Below are 15,495 nucleotides of genomic sequence, written 5' to 3' on the forward strand. Positions count from 1 at the left end.
CGAATGCATTCACATTCCCATCAAATTGGAATCAGGCCAATTCACCAAGGTCATGCTAGAACACCTGTTACAGGAAAATGAATCCCTGCAGTTCTCTCTAGACAGCTACACAGGCAAAATTTCAGTTTTGAGACCAGCCCACAAAATTTTCGAAACAGAAATTCAATTCGCATTGTCCATCAAACAAATTCAGAGCAAAAAGCCACTCAAAGCCTTGAGTGTTTACAGACGCGTCTGGGAGTTCTCACAAGTCTATGATAACTTGGAAAGACCCCCAGATGCAGCAGTGGGAGGCAGATATTGTGGAGGTGGAAGGCTCCCCTCAAATAGCTGAGTTGGCTGCTGTCGTCAGAGCCTTTGAGCGATTTTCTGAACCTTTTAATTTGGTAACCGATTTGGCATATGTAGCTGGTGTAGTGTCTAGAGCGCAGGATGCTGTCCTGCAGGGTGTGTCCAACGAAGCCGTGCACAAATTGCTCTCGAAACTGATTAAGCTAGTCTCCCACCGAGAGCAACCCTTTTACGTGATGCATATCAGGTCACATACCAACTTGCCAGGGTTTTTGGCCGAGGGCAATCGGCGTGCCGATTCTCTCGCTGCCGCACCGGCTCAGGTAGCACCGGTCCCAGATAAGTTCCAGCAAGCTAAGATCAGCCACCAGCTTTACCACCAGAATGCGCCCGGGCTGGTCCGGCAATTCCACCTCACCCGTGACCAAGCCAGAGCCATTGTGGCCACCTGCCCATCCTGTAAGTCGCTCCCCCTACCATCGGTGAGCTCAGGGGCAAACCCTAGGGGTCTGAAGTCCTGCGAGGTATGGCAGATGGATGTTACTCACATCCATTCCTTTGGGAGGATGAAGTACGTCCATGTCTCTGTAGACACTTTCTCTGGGGCAGTCTTTGCTTCTGCCCACACAGGGGAGAAAGCCAAAGACATTGAAAAGCATTTGATACAGGCCTTCGCTATGCTGGGCGTCCCAAAATTGATAAAAACAGATAATGCCCCCGGGTACACATCCAAGGGATTTGCCAGCTTCCTGCAGCAATGGGGAATAGAGCACAAAACTGGCATCGCATATTCCCCGACAGGTCAAGCCGTGGTGGAGCGGACTCATCAGAGTCTCAAACGTATGCTGAAACAACAAACACCAACTATGAAGGTTGAGTACCCCCAAGTTTGACTCGCGTGTGCCCTCTTTACACTGAATTTCCTAAATTGTTCTTTTGAAAACCTCAACCCACCAATCACTAGGCACTTTGGCAACCACGAGCAGAGCAAGGTTAGGGAAAAACCACCAGTGCTCATCAAAAATCCGGAGACTTGGCAGCTGGAAGGGCCCCACGAGTTAGTCACCTGGGGACAGAGATATGCTTGCGTGTCCACGCCCTCAGGCCTGAGATGGGTCCTGTCCAAATTTGTCTGGCCATATGTCCCCAAACACCAGACTAATAAGAAAAAAGATCCTCAGGTGAAGCATGCAGCCCTCCGCAGACAGAGAAAGTCTCCTCCCTTCCTTTTTGACTTAACACCTTCTCTTTCAGAGCCTTCCCTTTCACCATCCAGTTCCCTGGACTCACTCTTCCCGTTCGATTTAAACCTCCCCTCCCTGGAATGCTAATTAATGTTCCAGTTGTTTTTCAGATGTAAGCTTCATCCCTCTCGCAAGTGACTGGCTAAGGTCGCTTTGAAGGATGAAGTCTCACAGGTTAAATCCAATCCATTTCAGAAACGGGACTTATGTTGCTGTTAACACTCATTGTTCTTAATATAAGTTTTAGTAATGTTAAAAGGTTTAAAGGTCATCAATTCCACCGTGCACATTGACCGCGCAGTCTTCGCCGGCCCATCAGAGCTGACACCGCTCGACGTAAACAGCCAGAAAAGAACTGAGAACACCCAGAGGACATCAGGTTCAATGATGGGGAACAGGACTGTAAAATCTCCCATTTAAGTTATTTTCCGTTCTTTTCTTTTGAAAAACAGAAGAGGGAGATGTGGAATTGTGTTATTATATGTTTTATTATGTATAATTTCGTTCCATGTACCCCCCCCGTGCTCCGTAGCGACCCCCCCGGGTTTTCCCATCTGTCCCCGCGGTTTGCCTTCCCGGGAAAGTGCAGAGTCATTGTGTTTACATCTCAGGCCATCTGTCAGTCACGCGGCGGGGTCGGCAGACGCCCTGGGACCCTCCACCTGTCCATCCCCCATTGGATGTACCCCTGCACCCCACTGCCCTCAGACCCCCCGTGGCGTTACCCCATTGGCTGCCCCGGGTTTCCCCTGTTCGGTACTTAACCTGCGGGCGAGGGACGCCCCGGGCTTTTCTCTCACCTGGCCACTGCGTGCTGCTGCCGCCCCGCTCCCCCGCCGCGGCTTTTCTCTCTGCCGGCCCCCGCGTGCTGCTGCCGCCGCTGCCGCCACCGCCGCCCGGACGACCCCGCCGCGGCCACTCCGCTCTGCCGCAGCGGCCGCTGCCGCCGCGGCACTCGCGTGTGTCTGCCACAGCGCCGTGGCCCTGCACGCCACCTCCCCTGGCTCGCGGCCAGCTCCGGAGCGTGCCGCCCCGCCCCTGACTGGCAAGACGGCACGAACAAACTCCAGCGCGGCACGCTGCAGCCTTTTTGGTTTTTGCTTTCCCAACCAAGCCGCAATAAACCGGGATTCTACCACCGGGAGAAAAGTCTCTCTCCTTTTATTCGCCGCAGGACTCGCCTTTTGCTCCCAGACCCACGTAGCACCAGCCGACGCCTGCGAGGGCTCGCCGGAAAAGACGGAAATTGCCCGCGCTCGCCTCCCCCCACGGAGCTAGCTGGGACAAAAGGGGGGAAAAGAGAGCACTACGGCAGCCCTGTGTGAGGGGGGGCTTGGGAAATAAAATCTCTCTGTTGCCCCATGAACACGGGAGGAGCAGTCTTTGTCTCCTGTGCCCTCGCTGCCCCACCAGACCAAAGAGATGTTCACCAGGGCCCTCCCTGTTTGTGGCCGTCCAGTGCCGAGCTGAGCAGGCAGCCAGTTGTGTTTGCACGTGAGCTGCCACAGGAAGTCACACAGCAGCTGGAGATTTGAATAGCAGGGCTTGGGCCAATTCTCTTTCTTTTCGAATGCAAGAAAGACACAAAAGCACAAGGAAACATGACAGTGTTTCGGTGGATTCTCTTTGTCCTGTGAAGTTGAGTAGCTGTTGGTGTTTCTGTGCTGCTGCTAATCCCTTCCATGAAAAAATCATTCCGGGAAGGAGCAACAACATCTGACACGCACCAAGTGTTGCCACCAGTTGCTCCAGGTGCTGCTACCAACAGCCCCTGTAGGACGCAGCACAGCCCCCAGTGCACACCAAAAGCGAGGGAATCTCAGGAAAACGGGAAACTGGACAAGACAAACGCAGATCTGAACCAATGTGGTTAATCAAATGTTCTCCGTTTATTTGAGATAAGATGGTAGTTTATATAAACTTCTACATCGTTTACAGAAACAAAGGCACTCTGATTGGTAGGCTAACATTGTTTACCTTTTCCTTAAAGTGGCTTGAGCCTTACACTATAAACGTATACTAATTCACACCCAGACAGCCCAGTGGTCCCCGTCAAACCTTAATACTATTTCTATCTGTGCCACAAGCTCTGAATTTCTAACTGCGTCAGAGGCTTGAAGGCCTCACAAGGCCCAAATCTGAGTCCTAGACTGGAGTAGCTCAAATCTCATAACTCATGTCCTCTTTCTCTGAAAAATGCTGCAACACACACCAGCTTTGGCTGCCCTCTGGCAGAGCAGCCCTTTTGGGGCACAGGTTTCTGGGACAGCAGACGGGCACCGGTGCTGCCAGGGCTCGAGGGAACTCTGCTTCGGCGGGGACTGTGCCTCAGCGGCTGATGTCAGCGCTCCCCGGGCCCCAGGGTCAGAGCACCATTCTTGCCCTGACCCACACGTTCCTGGTCTGTGTCACACGGCCGTGCTTAGGATGGCCACCATGTGGGACGTGTCCCGAGGAGGCCGTGGCAGCTTCTGTGGAGGGTCCCGTGCCCTTCCCGCCGCGGCTGCGTCGGCAGCTGCGGGGGCTCCTGCTGCTCTGAGCCCGCAGAGCAGGGCAGCGTTTGCTGATGGTCGGAGCCGTTCCTAAAGATCCTGTTGGGCTGTCTGACACACTTGGGGCAAGGCATTCCTTCCAACCTGGGCCACTCTGGGGGGCTGGGGGTGGTGTTGCCTTTATAAAGGACAACCAGGGACCTGGTTCAGGGAACAGCACGGCAGCCTGGTCTCGCCCAGGCTGCTCGGGCTAATCAACACACGCAGACACCAATATGGCAGACGGTCGAAAAGCGTTTATTATCCTATCTCGTGGGTTTAAATAGTTTTTAGGGGTCTTTGCTACGTCAGAGGGGGGTTGGGGGTCTCAGGGGTTAGTCGGGTAGTGGAAATTTACCAGAGCAGGTGTGGCTGCATTCTTCTGGGGCTTCTGGGGTTAATAGATAGCGTGGGGAAGAGAGAGGGGGAGGGGTCTATCTTTCCGTCACATCCCGTGATCTTCCGTTCGCCTGTCCCTTACCTACCACATCTCCCCCCTCCTTATCACATACAAAATGAGGTAGTCGTAGGTATAGGCACTGGAGTGAGGTACAAACTTGCAACTTGTTAAGGAAAGGGTGGTTTAGTAGATCTGGGTAGATTTTTCAAGGCGGGTGCTGAAGGCTTTAGCTACTGACTGTGTTCGCAGTTTTTGGTTTATAGCATTTGTTGGTGGCCTATGAACAGAATGTTTGCCCTTTCCAGACGGGCCTGAACAAACGAGACTAGTTTGTTCAGCAGGCATGGTCCTATGGTACCAGCTAAAAGCAGTATTGCCAGTGGACCTACCAGGGCGGAAATTAAAGTGGTGAGCCAAGGTGATTGATTGAACCAGGATTCAAACCAGCTCTGTTGGGTTTCTCTGTCTCTCTTTCTCTGAGCCAGTCTGTCTCGGAGTTCTGCCATGGAGTCTTTAACGACTCCCGTATGATCTGCATAAAAGCAGCATTCCTCCTTCAAAGCTGCACACAGTCCTCCTTGTTGCATAAACAAAAGGTCCAGACCTCGCCTATTTTGTAAAACTACTTCTGAAAGCGAAGAGACTGATTTCTCTAGGTAGGAGATGGATTTCTCGATCCTCTGCAGGTCCTCGTCGATGGTCATTTGCAGCTGAGAGAGTCCGTGCTGTTGGGTTGCGATGGCTGAGACACCTGTGGCTGTGCCAGCTGCTCCCAGGCCGAGCATCATCGCGATAGTTATACCTGTGATGATTTCCCTTTTGTGGAGTCTGTTAGGTTCTTCGAGAAGATGGTATATCTCTTCGTCTGAGTGGTACAAGACCCTGGGGACAATCAGAACTTGAACACAGAAATCGATAGAGTTATTAAACTTGGCAAGGAACATATAAGGATTCGCTCTGGATCACTGGCAAACTCACAGCCTAGATGCAGATGGGGTCATTCACTTGTTGGTTTTTCTGTCAGGCTTGACAACTTCAGTGCAGAAGTTGCCTTTCTGCTTTGCTAAGGTTGCATTCCCAAAACATCTGCCCTGTCCTGTGATTTGACTCAGGGTGATTCCTCTGCGGGGAGTGTCCCATCTGCACTGGTGGGGGGTACTGGATGTGGAGTAACTGAAGGGGGTATTTAAAGCAATGCCTTTGCAGAAAAGTGGGTTTAACATCATAGCAAAACTAATAGGGGTTAGTCAGGTTTGATTTGGTTTCATTTAGGGTTAGTAAGGTAGCTTCTAAACAGGCTGGCTATGTGGAACACGAAGGATGGGGTATTTATTATGGTGACTTTTTGAGCACCTTGTTACTTGTTGCACGACCCACCTAAATAGCTGATGAGGGTAGTGGCCTGGGCTAGCTTGTTTCCCTGGCCACAAGCCTCTAAACAGCAAAATTGCATGAAGAAAGACACTCTGCATGTTTGGATCTCACCACCGTGGGATTCTCAGGTGTTGTCTGGCAGTTTGGTGGTCTGTCATCTCCTTCTGGAGCAGGGGTGTATGTGTCATGGGGATGGTTTACCAGCGTGTCCTGTAAACAAGACTCACAGTTTCTCATTAGTTTTGTTTTGAGGGTCAGGTTTGATTGGCAGCAGTGGGTGTGCAGCAGTGGCTCTCATAGTCTCACCACGTGGGGGTCCCGACTGCCGCAGAGGCAGCATGTCTCCTACATCCCTGGGGGCTTTCTCCCCAATTTCATGGCCAGGGTTACCCAGGGGTCCCGTATCGGGGCGTCTCCTGCTGACTCTGCGGCACAGGCGCCGCTTGCGGTGGGAGGAGGCTGAGTTCGCCCGCGCGCCCCCCCCCCCCCCCCTCCGTTCCGTGTTTCCGGGCGCTGGGACCCGCATTCCTTAGCGATTGTGACCGCTTTTCGGTGCGGCTTAGAACTCTATTCGGTTTTGTTTTAAACTGTGCTGGTTCCGTATCTTTTGTTTCGGAGTTCCGGCTGGCCCCCGCCGGCTCGGAGGAGCCGGCAGACCGGTCGCCAGGCTTCGCGCCGGAAGTCAAATGCCAGAGCACTTCCGGGGCTTCGCGCCGTTTTGTCCGGCCCCGAGCTCTCTCCTCCCCACGGGGGAGGGGCCGCTTCCGCCCCCCTGGCTCGCCGCACCTACCGCGGGGGGTGGTTTTTCCCTTATATGGTGGCGGCGCCTGGCGCGGCCGCTGGTTGGCTCTCTGCCTTCTGCCGCTCTCCGCCCCTTTCTCCCGCGCACGCGCGCCTCTGAAATCGCGCGGTGTCTGAGTTTTCGCGCCGAGATTTCTTGTGCCCCGCCCCCCTCTGCGGCACCCGGCGCCATTTTCAAGGCGGCAGCATGGCCACGCTGCCGGGGATTCTTTCTGAGCTGCGGCTTCCGCGATTTTGGCTTCTCCTGCCAGCTCCCGCCAAAAGCGCCCCGCGCGCGGCTGCGCCTCTGACAGCGGATCTCTGATCGGCGGCGGCGGCGGGACGGATTGGGAAGCCGCGGCTTCTCGGGGTTTTTCTGCGGCGGGGGTTTTCCGGGGGTTTTCCGCGGCGGGGGTGTCTTGGGGGGCTGCCGCGGCGGGGTTCGGCGCCGCTCTGCTCGGCGCGCTGGCGGGGAAGCGGCGCGGAGCCGCAGCCGGGTCTGGGCCCCGGCGGGAGCGGGGCCGCGCCGCTCGGAATGCGCCGCTCCGGGGGCTGCGCTGCCTCTGCCGGGCTGGGCTGGGCTCAGCTCCGCGGCGGGGCCGGGCTGCGCTCTGATCCGGGGAAGGGGTTGTCGCGCTGTGCCCCCCCGGGTTTCCGTTCTCGGGCGGACTGTCCCCAGGGACGGTCTGCACTTTCGCCCCCCCCCGAGCTCGGGTCTGACTAATAAACACATATGCGCTGCACTCCACGTCTCTTGCTTTTCTATTGCCTTGCGCGGGGTTTTTTCTACCTTGCCCCGTGACGTAACGCTCTCGCCACTGCCTGAGGATTTTGCCTCCCCGGCCAGCGTGGCTGTACACTGTTCCCATATTCCCAGATGCATGGCATCCACTGAGCATTCGGTTGCTCCAAGCTCAAGCAGCCTTGCTATAGCAAGATGAAAGTCCCTGAGCTTAAACTCGATACTCCATTGCTTCATACTCACGACCCATGCGACGCTGTCCATGACGCTCGCGGGCCCCGGGGACGTCTCCCCTTGCGCCTAGATACGGTCTGACCGTTCCAGCCGCTGCTTCTGTCCAGGTGTATCCCGTCCGCCGGGGGAATTTTTCCTTTTTTTCTTCTTTTGTCCCGGGTTTCGGCACCAGTATGTTGCCTTTATAAAGGACAACCAGGGACCTGGTTCAGGGAACAGCACGGCAGCCTGGTCTCGCCCAGGCTGCTCGGGCTAGTCAACACACGCAGACACCAATATGGCAGACGGTCGAAAAGCGTTTATTATCCTATCTCGTGGGTTTAAATAGTTTTTAGGGGTCTTTGCTACGTCAGAGGGGGGTTGGGGGTCTCAGGGGTTAGTCGGGTAGTGGAAATTTACCAGAGCAGGTGTGGCTGCATTCTTCTGGGGCTTCTGGGGTTAATAGATAGCGTGGGGAAGAGAGAGGGGGAGGGGTCTATCTTTCCGTGACATCGCGTGGTCTTCCGCTCGCCTGTCCCTTACCTACCACAGGGTGGCCCCAGGGCAGGTGGCAGTGTGTGCAAGAGCCCTTTGTGACACGGTGCAGCATGGTCACCATGGCACGGAACAGGACAGGGTATCCAAGGGCCCTTTGTGACATGGTGCAGCATGGAACGCCGCTGGGTGTCCAAGGGCCCTTTGTGACACATGCTGACACAGGAGCTGGTGGTGACAGGACCATGCCACAGTGCTCGGTGCACACAACAAGGACAGGACGGGACAGCGCAGTGCTGTGAGGAGCTCCCACACAGCACACTTGTTCGTGTCTGACTCGGAGCGTTTCCAAGGTGTTATTCCTGCAGCTGACGTTGAAGCCAGACCACAGGACTTGCTGACCCGTGGCCTTCCCAAGGCTTCTCTTCTGCAGGTGCCCTCGAGGGCAGAGTGTGGGACTTGGTGCCCTGGAGGCATCTCCCATCCCTGCTGCCGGTGCCCTCGAGGCCAGAGCACAATCCTTGACAGGAGTCTCCCGTGCTTGTGGCAGGAGCCCTCGAGACCAGAGCACAGGACTTGCTGTCCTGAGCCTTCCTGAGGCTTCTCTCTTGAAGGTGCCTTCCAGGCACGAAAGCAGGACTTGCTGACTCGGAGAATTTCCGAGGCATCTCTCCTGCAAGTAGCCACAAATCCAGTCATGGACATGGAGCAGAGACCCCCAAGAGTGCCCAAGCTGGCCTGGGTGGAGGAAGAGGAAGAAGGCCCTGGAGCTGCCCCTGCACACGAGACTGTGACACGGCACCAGAGTGCGAGGCACAGCTCTGGTGCTCCCCGTGAACCTCAGCTCTGGGACCACTGTCTGCCCCAAGCTTCAGGGGCTGCAGGGGGAGCCCGGCTGGGCTCTGCCCTGGGGCCATCCTGCAGGGACAGCTGCACACAGGGAGCATTCCCTGCCACAAAGAGCCAAGCCAGGGCTGCAGGGCAGCTGCTCCAGCCCCGACTGCACTGCTGAGTGCTGTGCTCTGGGGCTGGGGCTCCCCGCACAGGGGACTGCACTGGTGTGCCAGAGGAGACAGAGAAGCTGCAGCTTCAGCCTAACTGAGGTGGGTGTGTGGGCTGGGAAGAGTGGGGAGGCTCAAGGGGATTCACAGAGCTCATCCTGCTGCAAGGATGAGGAAAAGGGAGCGGGAACTCAGCAGTGAGGAGAGCTGGGGGCTGGAGAGCAGCTCTGAATGACACTAAAATCCCACCAGACCTCTGAGACATTGCTGCTCCTCAGCCAGTGACAGGATGAGTCCCTAAGCCTGGGGCTCAGCCTTCCTCATGGTGAGGGGCACCAAGGAATGCAACAGTGTGATGGAGACTGGAATGGGCTGGGAACTCACTGGGGGAAAAGAGGGAGCAGTTGGGGAGTAAAAGGCAGGTGGGGAGAGAACAGTTCAGAGAAGGGCTGAGCTACAGCTTGAGCAAGGTGCAAAACGTCATTTGGGGTCATCCCAGATTGATTTCATTTCAGAAGCTATTGAACAAGTTTATTTTTTGGGTGGTGGCATGTTTCCCTTGGAGGTGTACACTCTGCAAACTTGAGCTGTGCTGCTGAAATGCTCAAGCAAGTCTGTGCTGCAGGGCACCCCATTTCTCCTTTGGCTGATTGCAGCCCAGTGCTGAGCTCCAGCAGGGCCCTGGCAGAGCCCAGAGCAGCCTCAGCACCCGCAGAGCCCGGCTGCAAGGAGAGAAACCAGAAAGCCCCGTCAGCTGAAGGCTCCTGTCCCCTTGTCCCAGCTGCCCGCGGTGCCCCGCACTTCCTGATCCAGACTGGACCCCACCTGGAACGCTTCCTCTACAAAAACTAACAACAAATTATTGAAAATAGATTTCAGACAAATAGGGCAACAAGAAAAAAGGTCAAAAATCTTATCTCTGTCAGAGGCTTGGGGAAGGCCCAATCCCTGCATGCCAGGGAAAAACCCACCCACAGGTGAGGGAATCCCAGGCTTTCTCCCTTCCCCCTGCACTGCCCCCATGGTGATCCCAAAGCAAACAAGGGCAGTGGAGCAGCCCAAGCCCTTCCTTGCCTGCAGAGCAAAGCAGCCCCTGCACAGGCTCTGCAGTCCCACCTCTGCTCCCACCGTGGGGGTTTGTTTGTGTCGGGCTGGCTGCCCCAGCCCAGCCCCACCCGGGGCACGGTGGGTGCTGGGGGCTGTTGGCAGGGCCAGGAGCCCACTCCCATTTCGTACCCACCCCAGCCCATGCCCCCAGCCCTGCCAAAAGCAGCCTGGCAGCCGACTGAAGGATCAGCTGCATCTGCCCCAGCAAAGGGGGAACCTTTGGTTCCCGGCAAGGCTGTGCAATGCCCAAATCTGGGAGCATCCCCCTGTGTGTGGACCCATCTGCAAATTCCCTGTGGAACCTGGCTTTAAAGGAGATGTCAGAATCAAAGTCCACCATCTTCAGCCTGCCGGTGGTCAGGTGGAGCAAGAGGTTCTCACCCTCGACGTCATCCTCGACGTCATCCTCGCTGCCCCCAGCAGCAGCAGGGCCCGACCCAGCTTTGCTTCCGAGATCAGACCAGACCGGGCGCTCTCAGGGCGGTGTGCCATGGGCACCTGCAGCCCCTCAGCAGCGCCCTTCAGCCCACCACACCACCCTCCGGGCACAAGCCCAGAACCCCAAAGGGGCTCGACAAGCCCAAAAGGGCCACCCCTGCCCACAAGGGGATCTAGAGACAGACCCGAGCCCACAACACACACACAAGGGATAGAAAAAAAGCAAGGCTCATGTCTAGGTTTGAAAAGACAGGAGTCTGTGAAGGAAGGCAAAAGCCTCCTGTGAAATGGAAAAGGTAAACCCCCTCCCTCCGAATTACCACAATTTAACAAAAGGCTCTCAGGCAAAGATATGGGAATGGGAATAACAGTTCTTTACCAGGAAAAAAAACTAAATAAAAATAATAATTTTAAAAATGCAATTAGTACAAATGAAACTAGTGAGGGAGGCAGAAACCTGACACCCTGAGGAGTCAGGGTGTTGGTAGTAGTCCAGTTAAAATGGTGGCTGCTCCTCCTGGAGTGGCAGATGAAATGCTGCTGAAGTGGTGATCTCTAGAAGGGTGGAGTTTTCTCTGAAGGTCTGGTAGTAGCTGGGCCTGGTCTTCCTCTAGGAATTCAGCAGAGAAGAAGCTGGTGGGATGAGGTTCTGGGGGTCCTGGTGGGCACTGGAAGGGAGTTTGGGGGTACTGGGTGTGACTGGGAGGGACTAGAGTGAGCCTGGAGGAGCTGGATGGAGATTGGGGATGGAAAAGCAGAGATTGGGATGAGGTTGGTTGTGCTGGGAGGAGACTGGGAGGGGTCTGGGTGAATCCTGGTGGGGCTGGGAAGGGACTGGGAGAGGGTTTGGGGGTCCTGGGGCAGCAGGGGGCAACTGGAAGGGGGTTGTGGGATCCTGAGAGGGACAGGAGGGGCTTTGGTGGGTGCTGGGGAGGTGAGGAAGGGATAAAGAGGGAGGTTTCAGGGGATCCTGAGTGGGCTGGGAGCCACCAGGAGGGTGCTTCGAGGGGCTTGGGTGCCTGTGAGAGCTTTTGGGGGGTCCTGACCCCTGCGAACCCCTCAGAGATGCCGCCTGCAGCAAGATGCTGTCAGGCACTGAGGGTTTCGTGTTGGGCCTCGTCTTCCTGGCTCTGGGGCTCGGGTTCTACCTGTGCAAGGTCAGGGGGTTCCCAAGGGGTCATGTCCCCTCTCCCCCAGAGTCTGTGTGCTCCACCTGGGGCCCCCAGCCCGGTGTCACCCCTGTTTCTCTGCCCACAGAGCTCCTGAGCCACCAGCGGCCGCAGAGCTTCCCCGTGGCCTCGGGCCCAGCCGGGATCCCCCGCTCCATCCCCACGCTGATTTTGGGGGGGTCCTGTGTACCCCCAGCCCTGCTGTCACTCTGCCCCTGCCCGCCTGCTCCCAGTGTTCCCAGTAACGCTTCCCAGTTAAACCCAGCCCAGTTTATGGGGGCACTGGGGAGGGACTTGGGGGGACCCCACGGCGGGGCCGGCACTGGGCAGGGAGGGCGGGGTCCGGGTGGGGAACACTGCCTGCTGCGGGTCTGCCCGGCAACTGCTGAGTCATCAGCGCCGCTCTCTCTGATTGGCTGACTCTTGTCCACCGCATTCTCTCATTGGCTGAGGAGAGGCCCGGGAGTGCAGAGAAGGAACGGGAGAGATCCCGCCCCGAGCAGCGGCACGGGGACAACAGACCCAGCCCGGGCACAGGGAGGGAATTTATTACCAACCAAACCACGGCAGCACGAGGAGAAGGGAAAGAAATCCTCCAACACCTTCCCCCCACCCAACGGGGATCACCCACAACAGGGATATCCACCAGGGAGAGACGGGGACATCCGAGATTAGACCAAAGCCAATTTTATTGTGTGTACCAGGTGTTTATACAGGGATTTACTTGTAGGGTGCTTATATAGGGCTCTGTTTTTGGTACAATTTCTCATTGGTTACACATTCCTCATGACATGGCATCACCTGGTAACATTATTTTATCACAAAGTCTCACACCACGTTGCTTGGTCACTCCTTGCCCAGGGAGACTTAAACTGTGTCTGTGTCTCCCACAGTTTCTGCTCAGTCAGGCCTCAGATATCGGGCCCCTTTATCAGCTCCATTGCTTTACTCTCTGTTTTATTCCCCATACGGGGGCACCAGGGCTCTGCCCAACGGGGGTCACTGGGGATCATCCAGCCCGGATCCTCCCATGGGGGATGGAGCTGGAGCAGCGCACCAAGCTCTTCCCTCACTCTCTTCCCTCACTCCAAGCTCTTTCACTCGGGGCACTCACAGGGTTTCCGTTAGTGGTGCCTCCGTTGGTGCTGGGTCAAGTTTGAGCTCTGTGAGAAGCTCTTCCCACACTCCCCACACTTGTAGGGCCTCTCCCCAGTGTGGATGCGCCGGTGCCTGGTGAGGCTGGAGTTTTGGTTGAAGCCCTTCCCGCAGTCGGGGCAGCGGAAGGGCCTCTCCTCTGTGTGAATCCGCTCATGTAGGAGGAGATTGGAGCTGGTCTGAAACCTCTTCCCACACTGGGGACACTCGTAGGGCCTCTCCCCTGTGTGGATGCGCTGGTGTGTTCTCAGGTGTGAGCTCCGCCCAAAGCTCTTCCCACATTCCAAGCACTCATAGGGCCGTTCCCCAGTGTGGATCACCTGGTGCTCCATCAGGCCACCCCTCTGTCTGAAGCTCTTCCCACACTTCCCACACTCGTAGGGCTTCTCCCCGGTGTGGATGCGCCGGTGCTCGGTGAGGTGGGAGCTTTGCTTGAAGCCCTTCCCGCAGTCGGGGCAGCGGAAGGGCCTCTCCTCTGTGTGACTCCGCTCATGTACGAGGAGATTTGAGCTGGTCCGAAACCTCTTCCCACACTCCCCACACTCGTAGGGCCTCTCCCCAGTGTGGATCCTCTGGTGCTGGATCAGATGGGATCTCCAGCTGAAACCCTTCCCACATTCCAAGCACTTGTGGGGCTTCTCCCTGCCATGAGGCTTCTCCACCAGCTCCGAGCTCCGGCTGGATCTCCGCCCGCCTTCCTGGCTCAGGGGGGCTCTTTCCTCCCCGCTGCTCCCTGGGCTGGGTTTGCAGCTCCTCCTCCTGCAGCATCTCCGGGGCTTTTCCTCCTCCTCCATCCAGACACGCCCAGGGAATGAAAAATCCTGGTTTGGGGAAAAAAAACAAGAGGAGAGCACCTTGGACTGGAAGTTCCTCCTTGCTCCAGTTCATCTCAGGAAGTCATTGGGAATCTTATGTCTGTAAGAACCTCCAAAACACCAAGATTCAGCCCAAAAATCCCACAAACTGAGAGATACAGATCAAAAACCCCCGAAACATCACAAGTCAGCAAAAACCTCCTCCAAATCATAAAGATTCAGCTGCCACATAAAACCAAAGCACCTTTGGAAGCTGGGGATAGAAACCAAGATGCCATGGGTACGGCTTTTGCCATTGGCTTGGGCAAGAAGAAGAGCCAGACCCAGGGCAGATATTCAATTATTTCCCCTTGGAATTGATCTCGGGAATTCCTTACCCTGAGAATTCTCCACCTAGTGCAGGGTGGAGATAAGGGATGCACATTTAAAGCAGTCTGTGGCCAGAATCCTGTCTCTGGTGCAATCTCTCCCCCAGGAAGCTGGGCTGGCACAGAGCCTGCCTTGGCACTTTGCTGTTGCCAACATCCCAGCAGGACATCGGCTCCTGCCTAAGGAGTGCAGAGCAGCACCACTGGTGGCCAAGTGGCGTGGCCCGTGCCAAGTGGCCCCGAGGCCAGAAACAGCCGCCAGCACAGCTGAGCACGGGGGGACCCCTCAGCCTCGGCTCCAGGTCTCTGCAGCCCCGGAGATTTGCACTTCCCGCCTGCTTTTGCTAGAACAAGTCCAGGGAGATCAGTTGGAATTCAAGTATTTGATGATGCAATTAGGAAAAAAATGGTCAATTGATGCAGCCCTGGCTGGAGAGAGCACCCAAAAATGAGGAAAAGTTGAACGGCCACGAGAACAAATCCTACAACACCATGGACCAGCCCCTGGGAACCCAAACCAATTCATATCAGGAGGCAGAGAACCCATTTATCATTTCAATGGCATCATTAGATTACAAACTGTCCTCGGAATAAGAACCAACCAGACAGCTCCAGGTCCTGACCTTCCTGCCGACCAAGCCACTGCAATGAGGAACACAACATTTCACCAGGAGATGGGATCAGATTATCTGTGAGCAGAAAAAGGAGGAGTTTGTGGAAAACGAAATGAATCAAACTGCTGTTGGCAAAGAGATGACAAAGGAAAAGTGCTGAAAAAGATAACAAAGGAAATAGGAGAGCAGTTTATGTATTGGTCCAAACACAGAAAGGATGGGAATGGGACATGCTTTCGTGGCTCCTGGCACACCAGGGGTTAAATGAATGCTGCTTCTCCTCTTCTGTGCTGCAGCAACTCTCATCTTTTTACCATGCTCCACACCTTGGCAGTGCAGCTCATCCAGCAGCTGAGCCAGGGGATGCAGGTGGCAGCCAGGCCTCCTGATCCACAAACGGCTACAAAAGGACAGGGAATGAGGGCACCGAGAATAATCCCAAAACCAAAGAGGACCGGGGAAGAACAAAACAGAGTCAAGGAGTGAATCTGCCTGGAGATAGGGCCAGGCACTTGTAGATAAGGAAGCTACGGGAGAAACTCTCAGTTCCAATAAATGTCACAAATTGACCCAGACAGCTGCTCAAAGTCCCGCTACATTCCCAAACTTCGAGGAGAAGAACAAAGGCTTAACAGAGCCATGAATATCGGCTGTTATACAAAAGGAGGGTGCATATTAACGAGGACAGGCAGCAGGCGCATCGGGAAGTCTGAACCTTCCAAGGACCTCAGCCCGTGGGCAAAGGCAGAGGGAGATGC

At 55.8% G+C, this 15,495-nt stretch overlaps 1 pseudogene; it reads right to left on the reverse strand.

The window, feature by feature from the left end:
• The window catches only part of LOC140680996 (uncharacterized), a 608,239-nt pseudogene that overhangs the window by 276,410 nt on the left and 316,334 nt on the right, over positions 1-15,495 (reverse strand).

Source organism: Taeniopygia guttata, chromosome 30 (assembly GCF_048771995.1).
Source record: "Taeniopygia guttata chromosome 30, bTaeGut7.mat, whole genome shotgun sequence".
NCBI lineage: Eukaryota > Metazoa > Chordata > Aves > Passeriformes > Estrildidae > Taeniopygia > Taeniopygia guttata.